The sequence below is a fragment of the Melospiza melodia genome (genome assembly GCF_035770615.1).
Source record: "Melospiza melodia melodia isolate bMelMel2 chromosome 7 unlocalized genomic scaffold, bMelMel2.pri SUPER_7_unloc_1, whole genome shotgun sequence".
In the NCBI taxonomy this organism is placed as follows: domain Eukaryota; kingdom Metazoa; phylum Chordata; class Aves; order Passeriformes; family Passerellidae; genus Melospiza; species Melospiza melodia.
In genome coordinates, this window is record NW_026948497.1 from 3,128,865 (window position 1) to 3,144,811 (window position 15,947).

At 51.5% G+C, this 15,947-nt stretch overlaps 1 pseudogene; it reads right to left on the reverse strand.

Annotated features, from left to right (window-relative positions):
* LOC134432716 (uncharacterized) overlaps positions 1-15,947 on the reverse strand; it is an 899,340-nt pseudogene that overhangs the window by 325,297 nt on the left and 558,096 nt on the right.

Here is a 15,947-nt window from a genome sequence, read left to right on the forward strand (position 1 = left end):
CCATCCAAAAGATGATCCAAGAGCTGGAGAGCCAAGGTGTGGTCAGCAAGACCCGCTCACCCTTCAACAGCCCCATTTGGCCTGTGTGAAAATCTGAAGGAGAATGGAGATTGACTGTGGACTATCGTGCATTGAATGAAGTGACTCCACCACTGAGCGCTGCCGTGCCAGACAAATTCGAGATCCAGTACGAGCATGAGTCCAAGGTAGCAAAGTGCTTTGCCACTATAGACATTGCCAATGCATTTTTCTCCAGTCCTCTGGCAGCAGAATGCAGGCCGCAGTTTGCTTTCACATGGAGGGGAGTGCAGTACACCTGGAACCGACTGCCCCAGGGGTGGAAGCACAGTCCCACCATCTGCCATGGACTGATCCAGGCTGCACTAGAAAGGGGTGAGGCTCCAGAACATCTGCAGTATATTGATGACATCATTGTCTGGGGGGAACACAGCTGCGGAAGTGTTTGAGAAAGGGAAGGAAATCATCCAAATCCTCCTGGGAGCTGGTTTTGCCGTTAAAAAATCAAGGTAAAGGGACCAGCTCGTGAGATTCAGTTCCTGGGAGGGAAGTGGCAAGATGGACTGTAGTAAACCCCATTCATTTAGCAAAAGCACCATGGAGAATCTACCAAAAGGAATGCTGACACAGCAGCAAGGAAGCTTCCTGACTCCATGGACATCTGCCCTATAACCTTTCTCTATAACCATGTAAGGCAATGCCATGGTAGCCTTTACCTATCGGTCATTTTATGGTCCCCCTACTCCCTCGCCATTGGTCAAGTTGGGATGCTTGCCAAGCCTATAAAAGTAGCATACTGTACCTACTAGCTCAGAAGAAGAAGAGCTGAGACCATTCATGGACCCCCAGATAAAGCCTTCTCTGTGGAACAGCTTCTGCCTTCTCCTTCTCCGCTTTCCGTCTGCTGCTGCCTCAAGCCTGGGGCTCCACTACCCAGCAAGCAAAGAGCTGAGGTCCTAAGAGCTGCTAATCACTATAGAGCTGAATATCACCAGGCTTGCTAGAAAGGTAGCCCCTCAGCATTGGCCTGAGCTGGCTTCGGGACCCGATCCCTCCTCAGGGACTGAGATCCTGAGCACCAAGGCTCTGCTTCATGATAAGGCTGATCAGAGGCCTTATTAATGGACGGCATCAGATTCCTACAGACGTAATCAACAAGATCACAGTGATGTCTCCACCCACCAATAAGAAAGAAACACAAGCTTTCCTAGGTGCCGTAGGCTTTTGGAGGATGCACATTCCGGAGTACAGTCAGATCGTGAGCCCTCTTTACCTGGTCACCTGCAAGAAGAACGAGTTCCACTGGGGCCCTGAGCAGCAACAAGCCTTTGCCCAGATCAAGCAGGAGATTGTTCATGCAGTTGCCCTTGGCCAGTCAGGACAGGACCAGAGGTGAAGAATGTGCTCTACTCTGCAGCCAGGAACCATGGCTTGTCCTGGAGCCTTTGGCAGAAGGTGCCTGGGGAGACTTCAAGGCCGACCACTGGGATTTTGGAGTCAAAGCTACAGAGGGTGAGAAGCCAACTACACTCCCACAGAGAAGGAAACCTTGGCTGCCTAATAAGGAGTCCAGGCTGCCTCAGAGGTGATTGGCACGGAAGCACAACTCCTCCTGGAACCCCAACTACTGGTGCTGGGGTGGATGTTTAAAGGAAAGGTTCCCACCCCCCACCACACCACTGACACTACATGGAGTAAACGGATTGCTCTTATCACACAGTGCACCAGTATTGGAAACCGGAATCACCCTGGGATTTTGGAGATAATTACAAACTGGCCAGAAGGTGAGAACTTTGGTCTTACTGATGAAGAGCAACAAGAATCAGTGACACGTGCTGAAGAGGCTCCTCCCTAGAACCAACTGCCCCCAGAGGAAATGCACTACGCTTTTTCCACTGACGGTTCTTGTCACATCACAGGGATGGACCAGAAGTGGAAAGCAGCCGTATGGAGCCCCACACGACAGGTTGCAGAGGCCGCTGAAGGAGAAGTTGGATCAAGCCAACATACAGAACTCAAAGCCGTTCAGCTGGCCCTGGATAATGCTAAGGGAGAGAAATGGCCAAAGCTCTACCTCTACACTGATTCATGGATGGTAGCCAATGCTCCGTGGGGATGGCTGGAGAGGTGGAAAAAGGCCAACTGGCAGCGTAGGTGTCATGGTTTGATGCTGACACAATGCCAGTGTCCCCATGAAAATATATGCTCCCTGGTGTCTGCTGTGAGATGTGACCAGGAATAAGCAAAGCAGGCTCCCACTTAGAAATAAAAAAAAGAAACCTTTATTAACTAAACTACAACTCTAAGTAACAAGAAACACACAGGGAAAATGAAAACTTTCCAAAAACATTTCCTCCCCCTGCCACCAAATTTCCAATACATCTATCCCCCAAATCACCAAATCTCGGTCCATCATCACCCTTTAGGTAATCAATTCTCAGTTCATCAAGGGGAGAGGAATCCTTCTTGTGCCATAGGCTTCCCCAGGAAACACCGCTGAAACCTCGTGTGTTTCCACGTCACTCGTGGCACCGCCTGGAGAACATCTGCCATTGTGACATCTTCCTTCCATGCCCAGTGCTCTCACCAGTGCACATGGACCAGAGCTACTTCTAGGGTTGTCCTTTTAAGGATGCTTTGTCCCGTTCCAAAAAGGGCACAGTCTCACCTTTGGGATACCTGTGTCCCCCAAATTTCACCCCCTGGTGCCCAGGGGTACCAACACTGAACCCTCTTGGCTCTGAGCCATTGCCTCCCCCTGGCTGCAGTCTCTGTGTCACAGGAAACATGGTTCTGTCCATGGCCATACAGGAAAAGTCCAGCTAAGGCCACTCCATCATCTCTTCCCACCTAAGATTCTTCTCTACTCTCCTGACATCTTTCACTTGCCCAGACCTTCACACTTGCACATTTCCTTGCTCCATTTCATCTCTTATCTCTCTTCTAGGAAAGATTAATGTTCTGCAAAGTTTTCCTTGTCCGAAAAAGGGTTAAAAGCTCGGGCTCTACCCTCCCAAAGCTCCCACAGCTGCCGGACCCTTCTCTGCCAGCCCGGCTGTGCTGCCAGCACAGGATATCAAATTTCACAGTGGCAGAGGCGCTCTGTCTCTCTCTGTCTCCTGGGGGGGAGGTGTGGCTGCCCAATGCCTCTCGGTGCTCTTCCACCCTTCCATCCTCCGGCCAGGCCTACCTCACCCAGCCCCAAACCAACCAGGAGCTGGGCAGGGGCGGTCCAACCTGCTTCCCTCGCTGGAACCCAAGAGATCTTCCCCCGGGAGTGCTCTGCTTTTTAACCCCTGAGTTCTCAGAGGCGTATCCAATGTCCCCAGTGGCCAAACCAGGTGCCAGTATTCAAATGTGAGCACCTATTGGCCTGACCACTTCATATCCCAGAAAACTAACTTCCTCTCAAATCACGACATCTATATAACCTCAGTCCAGTTTATCCCAGTCTGTAGGAACCCAGTCCATTTGATCCCAATCCAAATTTGATCCCAGTTCATATTTCATCCTAGTCCATCTTTGATCCCAGTCCATAAAATCTGTCATATTTGATCCAGGCCATATTTGATCCCAGTCCAAAGTTGATCCCAGTCTAAAGTTGATCCCATTCCTGATTTGATCCCAGTCCATAGTTGATTTTAGTCCATATTTGATCCCAGTCCATTTTTTATCTCAATTCATATTTGATCCCAGCCCGTATTTGATCCAGTCTATATAAGCTCAGTCCAGTTTATCTCACACTGTAGGATTCCAATCAATAGTTGATCCCAGTCCCTATTTGATCCCAGTCCCTATTTGATCCCAGTCCCTATTTGATCCCAGTCCCTGTTTGATCCTAGTCCATATTTGATCCCAACCCCTATTTGATCCCAGTCCATGTTTGATGCCAGTCCGTGTTGCCCTGCACACATTCCAAAAGTCTGCAATTCCAGCTTCCAGCCAGGAAAAGATGTCCCTGCCCTTGAAGGGAAATGGAGCAAAATCCTACAGAGACATTTCCCTGCCAGCCTTCAGGACTTCAGCTCCTGGGACTGGGAATTAAAATAACAACTGGGAAATAAAATAATAAATTATCAGGGGAGGGTCTGTGGGGACATCTAAATCAGGGCAGGGGTCAATTAAATCAGGCAAGGGGACAGCTAAATCAGGGCAGGGGTCAATTAAATCAGGGGAAGGGGAATTAAAACAGGGAAAGGCTAAATTAAATCAGGGGAGGGGTCAATTCAGGGGAGGGTCTTTGGTGGCAGGGGTCAATTAAATCAGGGGAGGGGTCAATTTAATCAGGGGAGTGTCTTTGGTGGTCACTGGGGCAATAAATCAGGGGAGGGTATTGGGTGGTCCCTGAGGCAATTAAATATAGGGAGGGTCTCTGGTGGTGCCTGGGTCAATTAAATCAGGGCAGGGTCTCTGGTGGTCCGTGGATCCAGGGAGACACTGAGTGAGAAACAGAGCAGGCAAAGAGAGGCAGGAGAGAAAAGGGGACACCAAGACAATGAGCTGAGAAGGCGGCACTCTGCAAACAGAACTGCAACAGACTGAACATGAACAGGAGAGAAATCAGTAAGTCTCAGAGTTTTATTTGCTGTCAAATACATCCCACACACCCAGCCCCACACAATCTCCATCCCACCGCTCTAACTGAGACCCCACGACTAAATCATTTCCCAACCTCATCTCAGCCTGGTGGTTGCGGAATTGAGTGAGTTTGGCATGGGACTGAGTTTTTTGAGGTGGGATTGAGCTCTTTTTGGGGTAAGATTGAGCTGTTTTCACTGGGATTTGAGTGGTTCGGAGGTGACAGATCCATTCCTCTTGGCTTTTGCAGTGCAAAGAGATGGAGAATAGAGAAAAATTAAGGTGAAATTAAAAGGAGAAGCAGCCAGGTGTGTTCTCAACATGGATCACAGGGAATGTGGCTCACATGGGCTGTGCCCAAAGTGCCTCCTCCAGTGGGGGGTGGAGCTGGAGCAGCGCACGAAGCTCTGCCCGCACTCGGGGCACTCGCAGGGCTTCCCTTACTGGTGCCTCCGTTGGTGTTGGATCAAGTGAGAGCTGCTGGAGAAGCTCTTCCCACACTGGGGACACTCGTAGGGCCTCTCCCCAGTGTGGATGCGCCAGTGAGGGACGAGGTTGCAGTTGTACTTGAATCCCTTCCCGCAGTCGGGACAGCGGAAGGGCCTCTCCTCTGTGTGAATCCGATAGTGCAGGAGGACACTGGAGCTGGTCGGAAACCTCTTCCTGCATTTATCACACTCGTAGGGCCTCTCCCCAGTGTGGGTCCTCTGGTGCGTGATCAGGCCGGAGCTCTCTCTGAAGCACATCCCACACTCGGAGCACTTGTACGGCCTTTCTCCAGTGTGGATCATCTGGTGGTTGATCAGGTGGGAACTCTGGCTGAAGCTCTTCCCACACTCCCCACACTCGTAGGGCCTCTCCCCAGTGTGGATCCTCTGGTGCTGGTTCAGGCTGGAGCTCCAGCTGAAGCACTTCCCACACTTGGAACACTCATAGGACTTCTCTCCAGTGTGGATCCGCTGGTGCACAGTCAGGCTGGAGCTCACGCTGAAGCTCTTCCCACACTCCTCACACTCGTAGGGCCGTTCCCCAGTGTGGATCATCTGGTGGCTGATCAGGCTGGAGCTCACGCTGAAGCTCTTCCCACACTCCCCACAGTCGTAGGGCTGTTCCCCAGTGTGGATCCTCTGGTGCCTGATCAGGTTTGAGAACCACCTGAAGCTCTTCCCACACTCCACGCACGTGTGGGGCTTCTCCCCATCATGGAGCTGCTCATGGAGCACCAGCTCCAAGCTCTGGCTCCATCTCCGGCCGCCTTCCCGGCCCAGGCTGGCTCTTTCCCCCTCAGATCCCCGCCAGCTGCGTTTTCAGCCCCTCCTCGTGTGGCATCTCCGGGGCTTTTCCTCCCCGTTGGCTTCCTGCGCCATGGAGCCGCTCAAAACGGCATCTTCCACCAGGTTCTGCCACGGGCATTTGTCCTCCCTGCTCTCCATGCTCACCTCCTGCTCTGGGGGAGGAAGGACAAGGACAGGATGGGATTTGCCTCCATGCCACAGGCAAGGGCAAGGAGATCCCCCCAGGCCTGAGCTGCAGCCTGGGCCCGTGCTGGGCTGGGAGATGGAGCAGCACAGAGGGGAAAGGGGCACTGACTTCCTCCTCACCTGCCTCAGTGTCCCGGGGCATCTTCCTCTTCCTCGCAGCCTCCCTGGGGTTGGCAATGGGAAATCCTGGTTTGGGGAAAACAAGGGGTGAGCGCTTTTGTAGGAGCATCGGGGGGTAGGACGGTCGGGACAGATGGAGACGAGAGATCTCTGCAGCCAGGTTGTGGAACTTGTGGTTTATTGCAAAGGGCCTGGGTGCAGGGCCCTGCTTGGAGCTGCCCGGCACAGCTCGGAGCAGGCCCGAGACAAGAGAGGGGTAGAGAGGGTGAGAGGGTACGAGAGTAAGAGGGGAAGAGCATAAGAGAGTAAGGTTCCCGTTACAATACAATAAATCTCCTTCTGTGTTGAATATTCTATTTCTCACTAACCAATCTAGTACAAGATACAAATCCTAGAGCATTTACATACAGCCTGTAAAAATCATCACATCACCATACTGTGTTACATTTTAAACCCTAAAAACTCCTCTTTGGACCTCTCCTGCTGAGCTAGTGGGCTCTGCTCTGACCCTTGGATCTGTCTGCAAGCAGAGGGGATTGTTTCATCAAAATGGGGATTACCTTCAGTTGGGCCACACCATTGTTTTCCAGTTGTCCACTAACTGAGGTATCTGTGGTAGCTAGGGAAGAGGCGCTGTGGAAGAAACTCGCGATGTCACAGAAAGCCAGGCCCCTCTGTTTCCCATAGATAAGACCCTCAGTTTTTCATAGATAAGAAACTAACATAAGAATGTGGCCCCACTAACAATAAGAGTGCTGCCCCACTAACAGTAAAGTCAGCAACTCTCCACTCCTTACCCAGTACTTTTCCATTCCCTACTAACCATAGATAAGAAAGACAAACCCCTTTTTGACGTAGAGACCCCTAAGACTATAAGACCCCATGAGAAGAAGTAATAAACGCCTTTTGACCATCCACCACATTAGTGTCTGCGTATGTCATTAGCCTGAACGGCCCTAGAGAGTAAGCTGTCAAGCTGTACCTCAGAACCAAGTCGCCTGCCTTAATCTAGAAAGCAACATTTTGGTGCCGGCACCCGGGAAAGCGGCTTGCGCCCGGCGAATGGGGATTCTCCTGGAAAGAGGACGGCGGCTGCGGCAGCAGGTCTGACCGCAGCGGGGAGGACGCTCCCGGACCCGCGTGGACGATGGAAGCCATAGCGAAGGTCGTAACAGAGATGCATGCACAATGGGGTATAGAATGTAAACTTAGGGATTTAACTCTCGCATTGTCAAGATTGATTAAGCTTGGGGCTATTGAAAGCCCCGTGGATGTCCTACATCCTACATTCGGACGTGTGGGATAATTGTACAGAAGCCCTGGCGGAGGACACTATGTCCTTGGGTTCAGGGAAAGCCCTAAAATCGTGGGGCAGAGTTGTCCAGGCTCTACAAAAAGCTCGACAAGAGCAAGAAACCTGGAAAGCCGCTCAAACTTGTTTATTAGCCGTGCCGCAGTTGGGGGTGGGCGCGGCGACACAAACCGCGGAGGTGCTTGACCCGGGCGGACGTGTGGAGGCGCGAACGCCGGATCCCCCTCAGCGAGCGGACTCACCATCGGAGGGGGGGGAGCACACGCGGGCGTTCTGGCAGGGGCTTGCGGAGGAGGCGCGGAATGCGGCCAGAATATCGGACCCCATAGGGACCGATAAAAACGGCCCCCCACCATATGCGTTTGAAAATGGCGCCGGACTGCGTGGTCAGGGCGGAAAGGAGGAGGAGGGGGGCGGAAACACAGTCAGCCCCCCTAACAACGCATGCGCGGGCGAGCGGGGAGACGGGACAGCCCCCGCAGAGGCGCGTAAGACCAATCAGAGCGCTTTATTCAAATTAAGTCCTTGTAGGGCAAGGACCTCCCCCAGCAGGAGGCGGGGGGACCCCAGGGGGAGGGAACGGCCCAACCCCCGCAGGAAGGGGCAGGGTCGGAGCCCGAGGAAAAGGCAGAGCAGCCCTGAAGCGTTTCTTTACTCGACTTACGGCTCGGACTCGGACTCGAGCTCGGAGCCCGAGATAGGGTCAGAGGATTCTGACTCAGATTCTAGCTTTAACAGAGAGAGAGCAGCGGCATGTAAGGTCACTAGCCACAGCGCTCCTGCATGGGTGAAGGGGTTACCAGAGAAAAACCGAACCCCGCTTACAAACTGGCGGAAAATAAAAATGGCTTGCGCGGAATGGGCTCCGTCTGCCACTCTGGTGTTCCCGGTTCGTGTGGGGGGGGCAGGCAGAAACCAAAGGACTTATTCACCAGTCAATCCGAAAGATGTGCAGGCAATTGTTAAAGTGATTGCGGATAAGAGAATTAATTCTGCCATGGTTTGCACACTTATTGACGGCCTTTTTGGTGGGGACGATATGCTTCCCTTTAATTTTAAGCAGACGTGTAGAATGATATTTGACGGTGTGGAGATGATCGTTTTTAAACAAGAATGGGAGGACAGTTGCATCAAACAGCTAGCCTTGGTAACAGGGGCAGACCACCCACTGAACGGCTCCAGCATACAGAGGCTAATGGGCACAGACGCCACTATGATCACCCCCCAGCAACAGGCTGAGGGCTTGCGGGCCCATGAGGTCATGACAACAACCCGTGCTGCCCGAGAAGCCATCCGTGATGCTTCTAAAGTAGTAGCCAAACCATCTCCGTGGTCTTCCATAAAACAGGGTGAGAGTGAGAGCTTCACTCAGTTTGTGGACAAACTTCAGGCCGCATTAGATTCCTCTGCGTTACCCTCAGAGGCGAAGAGTCCCATGCTGGCAGAGTGTCTACGCCAGCAATGCAACTCGGCCACCAAAGACATTTTAAGGTCACTGCCGCAGGGGTCTAATATAGCTGCCATGATCAGACACGTTGCAAAGGAGGAACATCTAGCTCCCATTCAAGCAGCAGTTCACACTGCAATAACCAGTGTGATGGCATGCCTTAAGTGTGGCCAGGCAGGCCACTTGGCAGTAAACTGCCCCCAGCCAAGGCGCCTATCAGCAGATGCTCCACCACGCCAAGGGGGAGGTAGGGGGCCGTGCTGGGTGTGTGGAAGGAAGAGGCATTTAGCTAAGGAATGCAGATCCAGACCCCAGGGAAACGGGAGAGGGAGGGGGCACCTGGGCCGCAGCCAGCCCCCTCCCACCTGGAATATGCAGCGGCCCAGCTACAGCAACCCCCAGTGGGGCAGGGGATCTTCATACCCTATGCCCCCACAGGGAGCAGTCACCTTTGCATCCCCTCCAGCAATACAATGGCAGAGTTGCGCAGCACCGCCCTCAATACCCTCGCACCCCCACCGCCACAAGCCGCGCCGGTGTCACAGCTCGGGGGTTCCCCCCTGTCCCAGGTGCTGGGGGGTCACGCTTGGATTGGGGGTCCCCCTTCTCCTCAGTGCCTGCCCTGCCCAGGCTGCTGGCAGTCCCACCAATGCCAAAAGCTCCCCTCGCTTCGCTTTAGCCATTTCGGAATGCCAGAGGCTGTTTGGGCTCCCAAGGTCCCTTCTCCCCTCATTCTCTGCTCTGGGCTGTGAATGAGACGAGGGCTGCTTGTCCTAGACCTGCCAAGTGAGTGCTGGAGTCTCCCACGCTGTGTTTCCAACTTTCCTCGAGGGAAGCAGCCAGTAAAGAGACACAGCGAGTGATAAGAAGAGTGAGAGAATCCCCTGGGGTAACTGGGACTGGGTCTCAGAGAGGGGCTGGACCCCTCGGAGGAAGGGAGCAGAGGAGTTTCTGAGCCCAGTCCACTAGGAAATGGGACAAAAGGGGCTCCTAAAAATTCTGCTGCTTTGAGGGATAAGAGTGCCCAAGAACATCCAGAATTAAAACCTGCTGGGTTGTGGAATTAACATTCCAAGAGCATCCACGGTTGGGCAAAATTCTGCCAGATTGAAGATATGCTCAAGAGCATCTGGGGTTGGGCAGCACAGCCGGGTTGAGGGATATCCAAGAGCACGGGGACTGGCCAGAAACACCTAAACTTGTAATAGGTGATGTGAAAGTGTAGTATATGGTAGAGATAATTCATGCTATTAATGTATAAAATATTGTAAAATCCACATTATGTCTTTTGAACACCCTGGCAGGAGCAGTGTCTTATTCATATACATCTAGTTCCTGGACTTGGTTAGATAAACATTGGGGTTTTCAATGAAAGAACAGAAGCTTCCAGGGTGATAATGGCTGGCTTCCCCGGGCCACCAGGTCCAGCCAAGAGTGATTTTCATCTCGACGATTATACAGCTACCAAGATGATCCACAGCCCCACCCTGATGCATGTTAATGCTGACTTCCCCGGAGTCCACTGACAACATCAGACACCAGGACTGAGTCTTTGTCCACCTCTGCACAGGTGAAAACACGGTTATGCATGGGAAGAGACACAAAGAACATTCGGTCATCTCTGCCTCGAGCAGACTAAATTGTAAAAGAACTTGCTGCGTCAGGCAGCATTTGTGAACGGGGGGAGACTCTGACATTCGGAGGTCAGATCCGTGTTCACTCAGCACCAAACCCGGGCTCGACGCTGACCCTTGGCTGTGTTGTTTTTGACGACCGAACTTCAGTCGCACAGACAAATTATTAAATCTTTGCTAAATTTTCTTATAAGTTTGGCTCTCGATTTGATCATTTATAACAAAAGGTACCTTATTGTTGTCTTGTTGTGTGTGAGAGTGAGTCACACACAAAATCAGCCTCAGCTGGTAGGAAGCGGGGCTGTGGAAAGAGGAGTGTGTGACCCACAAATAAGCCATTGTTCTCCTGGGCGTGTGAGGGCTGCGGCATAACGTACAGGTGACCTGCAAACGGGCCATTGTCCCCAGGGCATGTGAGGGGGCCCTGGCTAAAGAGTGTGAGTGACACACAAATCAGCCTCACAGGTGAACGGCACCGGAGGCAGCAGAGTCAGGGCCCTCCCACGAGGCCCGGAGATACTGAGACCCAGAGGCCACCCCAAGGTGAGGGGGGCCACAGGGACCCGCGATTCTCTGTCAACAGGGATCCACTCTGTGTCCTGAGGGTGGGAAAGAATGTGTGGAAGGGAATGAGAAATAAAAGTGAGTGAATGTAAACGAATGAAAGTATAGGTAATGTAGATTCTGTATTTTAAGCTTCACTATATCTCCTTGGAGGGAGGTGTATTGTACTGAAAGTAGTGTGAGAAAAAAGATTTTTATTTTTCTGTGTGTAGTTGAAAGAAAAGTGGTATTTATGTTGTTAATGAATGTGAAAAACAGAGGCAGAAGATGAATAGATAAGATCTTGAAAAATGACACAGAAAACCTGTAAGTTGGATACAGGGGAAAACAAAGAAAAAATAATAGAGATACACCTCCTTGCAAAAGGAGAAAATACAGGGTATGCAGTAGTCGATGGGAAAAACATGCAAACTGTGGAAAAAGGGAAATTAACCTTAAACTAGTAAGCTCAAACTTGTGAATTATATATTTTAAAAAGAGCACTAGAATATTTAACATAAAATAAAGGAACTATATATATTGATTCAAGGTATGCCTTTAGAGTAGTACATACCTTTAAAAAATTTGGAAAGGGAAAAGATTACTTAATTCAAGAAGAAAAGGATTAGTACATGAGGAACTTATTTTAGAGGTTTTAGAGGCATTACAATTACCTAAAAGAGATAGCTATAGTACATATTAGGGAACTCCAAAAGGGAAAGACCCCAGAAAGAGGAGGAAATAATTTGGCAGATCGCAAAGCTAAGGATGCAGCAGAAAATGGAGGTGAAAGAATTATGTTAATATTAACTCCAAATGAGGAAAAACCGGAAAATCCAAAGTTTAGCGAAGCCGAGAAAAAAGACTTAAACAAGACAGGAAGTGAACAAGATAAATCAGGGAAATGGAAACTTCATGATGGAAGACAATTACTTAATAAAATATGCTTCTAAGAAAATATTAGAAGACAGGAATCAGAAAACCCAAGCTTTGTGTGATCATTTTTTAAGGAACTACGGGTGCATTGGGATTTTTGGATTTGCAAACAAGTAACTGAAAGATGCTTAATTTGCCAAAGGATAAATAAAAAGGTGATGGGAAAAACAACATTAGGATGTCATGAGCTAGATCACTGACAATTTCAAAGTATCCAAGCAGAAGTTTAGATTTGCTAGGCTCTGGATTTATTTGTAAAAAACCCCATTTAATCTAGAAGAGAATATGCCATATGTTAGACAGGAGATTTTAGAAGAATAAAAATCTTTAAAGTATCAGAAACCTCCGAGAAAAAACAAGAAAAGAAGAAGGGAAAGGGAAGGGAAGGGAAGGGAAGGGAAGGGAAGGGAAGGGAAGGGAAGGGAAGGGAAGGGAAGGGAAGGGAAGGGAAGGGAAGGGAAGGGAAGGGAAGGGAAGGGAAGGGAAGGGAAGGGAAGGGAAGGGAAGGGAAGGGAAGGGAAGGGAAGGGAAGGGAAGGGAAGGGAAGGGAAGGGAAGGGAAAAGGAGGAAAAATCATAAAGAGAGTGGGATCCTCTGCAGGTCTTGCCCCCTCCGTTCACGGCCGAGGCGCCTGTCCCGGGTCCCGGCTCGCTGCCCGCCTCAGCTCCGCCTGCCCCGGTTTCCATCCCAGGTGCGGCATCACTGCCCAGGGCAGCTCCACCTGCCCCAGCACTGTTGCTGAATTTGTTTGCCCTGCTCCCACTGCCTGGCCTGCGGCCGCTCTGCCGGCCATGCTGGGGAAGATGGGGGTTGCTCTGTCCTGCCGCCTGCTCCGAGGTCACCGCGCCCACCGCACCCATGGGGGGTCCCAGCCATCCCATCCCCAGCTGCCCTGCCCGTGACACCTGCGCTGGGCACCGACGCTGCTGCCGGGCTCTCCCACCTGCCTTTGCTCTGCCAGGACCTGCCCGATCAGCCGCCATCAGCCATGTGGGGGCTCCCCACGCTCCACCTCGGGCTCCACGGGAAGATCTCCCTCTGCCAATTCCAGCAGCAGACCCTGCCCACACTCCCACCGAGCCTCGGCGGGATATCCTCCCCTGACCCCGTCCTGCTCTGAGTTACGTCCCCTTGGTAACCACAGCTCCGGCTGTTCAGGGAAACTCTCTCTCTCTACAGGAAGCACCTTATCAAAACACTAGGAGCTCAGTTAAAAGGCAGCCCTCTCCAAATTCTTTCCCAAAACACGGGAGAAAGGCTAGAGAAGGTAAAAAAGTGAAAGAGTTAGATGAAGGGATTGCTCTATTTCCCTTCAGAGAGGTTCCCATGGGAGGGATGCGCTGCCCCGCCCCACGGGAGCCACCAACGCCCCTGCCGGCCGTGCCCGGAACTGCACACAAGGGGAAAGCGCCACAGCCCAAAGGCCGGGACTGGGTCTGGGCTCTGTTTGCTGTCAGTGCCGCAGCTGTTGGTGTTTGTTTGCTTTATTATACACACTAGTAAAGAACTGGTATTCCTATTCCCATATCTTTGCCTGAGAGTCCCTTGATTTCACTATTCTAAACATTAAGAGGGAGGCGGTTTGCATTCTCCATTCCAAGAGAGGCTATTTCTGCCTTCCCGAGCAGACACCTCTCTTGTAAAGCAAGACAAGCACCCACAGACACTGAGGGGGCTGCAGAGGGGGCAGAAGGAGGCCCTGCAGCACTTGGGCACAAAGGCACAGCAGGTGAATGCAAGAAGGGAGCAGCAAAAGGCCAAGCTGAAGGCAAAGGCCAGGGCACAGTTCCCACAGCCCCTGAGGGATCAACTCCAGGGCACAAGGGGGCCCCAGCACCCAGGGCACAGCTTGGCCACAAGCACCTGGCAGAAGCATTGCCCTCCTCGGCAGGGGAGAGCCCACCCAAACAGCCCCTGGCAAGGAACCAGGGCTCCAGCTGCAGGGCACAAGGACACTGCAAGCACAGACAGCAGCACCCTCAGGACCAGCAAGTCTACCCCTTGATGGACATGGATTGGCAGGGCTGTCACAGCTCCCATCACACCAGGGACCCTCCATACTGCAGCCCTTCAGAACATTCAGAGTGGGTCTGCATTGGGAGGAGGCATTTTCTGATGGACACAGGAGTCTCTAAATCCACTCTAAATCTTAGACCTAAGGAGGGGAAAATGCTAAAAATATGTTTAATTAGTGAGGGGATAAGTGGGAAAGATGTTTGGTTTTATTAAATCACTGTTAGTAGATCCGGGAGATGGGTTTGAAATGTGTGAATTTTATTTGCTCCTAATTGCTATCATGATTTACTGGGAAGGGATTTGATCGCTAAACTCGTAACACAAATTAATATTATAAAAAGAGATACAGAGGCCAGTTCTGTTGTACCTCTGTGTCAAATGTCTGACGAGGCATATCTGAAGTGAGCCCAGAAGTGTGGGCAGCCCCAGGAAAATAGGGAAAATTAGATATGGAGCCTCGCCAAAGTACTCTGAAGCAACCAGAACAAGTGGCATCTAAAAGCAACACCCTGTTCCAGGGGAGGGAAGGAAGGGGAATCAGACACAGCCCAGGTCACTGCCCCATGCTCAGCTCAACCCACGCAGCTGTGGGTGCTTGTGAGAGCCTGGCACTGAAATGCCCTGAGCAGGAATGCTTCAATATCTTCTGCTGACACCATGGCACCTAACAGGGGGGCAAAAGCAATTCTCACTGCTTCAGCAACCACTGGAGCAGATATCAAGGCACATTCTCCCACAGGAAGCTGGGCTGGCACTGAGCCTGCCCTGGCACTTTGCTGCTGCCAACACCCAGCCAGGACATCAGCTCCTGCCTAAGGAGTGCAAAGCAGCACCACTGGTGGCCAAGGGGCCCATGCCAAGTGTCCCTGAGGCCAGAAACAGCCGCCAGCACAGCACAACACAGGGGGACCCCTCAGCCTGGCCTCAAGGGCTCTGAAGCCCCGGAGATTTGCACTTCCCGTCCGCAGCAGGAGGATGGGAAGCCACCCCTGAGCCTGCCCTGAAGGCAACGCAGCAGCAGCCAGGGCTCCACAGCAGGCCAAGCCCCTCCACCTGCCCACAGATCCTCGGCTGGAATCCTCTGCAATCCTGGCCACCCTACTCTGCCATCTCCAGCCACTGGGGCCAAGCCTTGCTGCCACTGCTGCAGCTTCAGCGCTGGCTGGGCCTGCACTGCCACAGCTGCTGGGGAACACCACAGCACAATTCCACTCTGGGGCTCACTGACACCCACACTCTGGGCTGCCTGCCACTGCAGTGCTGCAAAATGTACCGAGTGTGGTTCTTTTAAATCTTATTTCTCTGCTCAGGCTTGGTTTTCTTTGCTTTTGGGAAATGAATTTTAAAGGTTTTATTTAAAGGTTTTATTTAATGAGTGTTTTACCACTCAATGGAGACGAGTTTAACATCCGAACATACTGGGAATACCCAGCAGCAAACAACCACCAACAACTACCCCAGGCACTGCCCCCGGCAGAGCTGGAGACACCTGGGCTGGAAAAGGCTGAGAAGGAAATCCAAGATTGTGGACCGAATTCACACATCAGAGGGGAAGAAATCCGGATCCAACAGGAAACCAAATACTAAAAACTTACACAACTTGGAAGCAATCTACGTTAAAGCAGTGGATTTAGATTGGTTCAGACTACATAAAGTTGAGGAAAAATCTAGTAAAACTCACATGGCATGGAATGATTTTCTCTGCACAGCTGGGCTATTTGTGAAAGAAATTATTTCTGTTGCACATCCAGGTCAGAACCAAGGAATGCCTTGACTCCCTAACACTAAAGAGATTCTTGGATAGTTTTTGTTTTCCCTGCAGTTTCAATGACAAAATTACAACATGAGAAAAATTTTTCATA